The sequence below is a fragment of the Pteropus alecto genome, unplaced genomic scaffold (genome assembly GCF_000325575.1).
Source record: "Pteropus alecto unplaced genomic scaffold, ASM32557v1 scaffold111, whole genome shotgun sequence".
NCBI lineage: Eukaryota > Metazoa > Chordata > Mammalia > Chiroptera > Pteropodidae > Pteropus > Pteropus alecto.
The window spans coordinates 5,761,087-5,762,700 of NW_006431915.1; positions in this window are offsets into that span (position 1 = coordinate 5,761,087).

The window sequence follows — 1,614 nt, forward strand, 5'->3', positions numbered from 1 at the left end:
GAGATTTGCACAGCGATGTTCACAGCAGCATTATTCACAGTGACCAGAACATGGAAGCAACTGAAGTGTCCTACAATAGATGACTGGCTAAAGACGCTGTAGTGCATATATATAGTGGAATATTATTCAGCCAAAAGAAGAGATGAAATACTGCCATTTGCGACATGGATGGACCTTGAGAAAATCATGCTAAGCGAAACAAGACAGACAGACAAAGTTGAAAATCACATATCACTTATATGTGGGACATAAGCCTAAAAGCAACATATGAACATGACAAACAGATTCATGGGCATGGACTATAGACTAGTGGTTACCAGAGGGGAGAAAGGGGAGGGTGGAGGTAGACAGGGTAAAAGGTATCAAATATGTGGTGACAGAAGGAAATCTAACTATGGGAAGTGAACACATAGTGTAAATATATATATGCCTTACTATTAAAATGTACAGCTGACACAAATTGGATTTCATTAACCAATGTCATCAAAAAAATAAATAAATATTTTTTTTAAAAAATACATAACCTGAATCTAATCATGAGGTGAAATTGGACAAAATTAAATTGAGGAATATTCTTGCACAATAACCAGCCTACACTTTTCCAAAAATGTCAAAATCAGGAGAAAAAAAAAAAAGGCAAAAGAAATGACAATTAAATGCAATGTATGACCCAGCATTGAATAAGACCAAGAAAAAATCAGCTATAAAGGACAATATTAGGACAATAGACAAAAATTGAATATGGGTTGTGGATTAGACTATAGAACCGTATCAGAGATAAATATCCTGCGCCTCATGATTGTACTGTGGTTATGTAAGAGAATGTTCTGGTTCTTAAATATGGAACTTTTTAGTATTTACGAGGAAAAATGTCTCCAACTTACCCTGAAACAGTTCATTAAAAAAATATGTAGTTTTAAAGTTCATGGGGTACAGGGTGGAGGTTGGGGGCGGGTGGGTAGCAGCCCTGGTCCCCAGCTGGCAAGCTCTGCGCCACGCCTGGACAACGGAGGTGAGGCTTGGGGACCTGGCAGGGTCTCCTGGAGGTACCAGCCTGCAGCGTTGAGAGGGAAAGCCAGGAAGCCAAACGGAGAGGTCTCAGGACCCGGATCCCCGGTCTCCGTAGGTGGCCAGGCGGGCGGCATCACAATTTGCATCACCTTCCCCACCCAGTACGCGGAGACAAAGCTGCAGCTGGACCAGCGCGCGCCCCCGCCGCGGTACCTGGACATCCCGGAAGGCGTCCGGCGGCCTCAGCATCCTGCTCTACCGCTCCACCCCCACGTGGCTCTCAGGTTCCTCTGCAGCAACATGCTGGACCGCACGTGCGGGCTGCCGTGCTGCCTGGGAGCTGCCATGGCCCAAGGCCGCGGGGCTCGTGTGCCCCAAGGAGCCCATCAAGGTCAAATTCTTGCAGAACTAGACCTCCCCGAACCCAAAGTACAGAGTCTCCTTCCACCGGGTCGGATTGTGCGAGAACAAGGCTGCAGGGGACGTACCAGGGCCCCACGGCCACTGAGCTGAAGCACGGATGTGGCCAGGCCATTCACCTCTTCGTCATGCTCTCCCGGTACAACTGGTGAGGACAGGACAAGCCCAACACGAACTCGAAAC